Source organism: Plasmodium reichenowi, chromosome 13, assembly GCF_001601855.1.
Source record: "Plasmodium reichenowi strain SY57 chromosome 13, whole genome shotgun sequence".
Classification (NCBI taxonomy): Eukaryota; Apicomplexa; class Aconoidasida; order Haemosporida; family Plasmodiidae; genus Plasmodium; species Plasmodium reichenowi.
Genome location: NC_033658.1, coordinates 884,599 through 884,935, shown reverse-complemented (window position 1 = coordinate 884,935; position 337 = coordinate 884,599).

The window sequence follows — 337 nt, the reverse complement described above, 5'->3', positions numbered from 1 at the left end:
ATTCTTCTTGAAATTTTACATATCAAATTTTTGACATTATTTTAGAAAAAACGAGTTTTTTTTTTTTTTTTTTTTTTTTTCAATGAAATAAAAATAAAAAATAAAAAAAAAGGTATAGGGGCGAAACAAAGGTGCTTTTATAAAATATGTAAAATGAATTAACATATATATATATATATATATATATATATATATTTATATATTTATTTATTTATTTTATTTAATTAAATATGTCGAAATTGTAAAAAAGGACATGTATAAACAAACAAGCTTGCTTATGTACCAAAAATATTTTAATTTAAAAAAAAAAAAAAAAAAAAAAAAAAAAAAAAAAAAT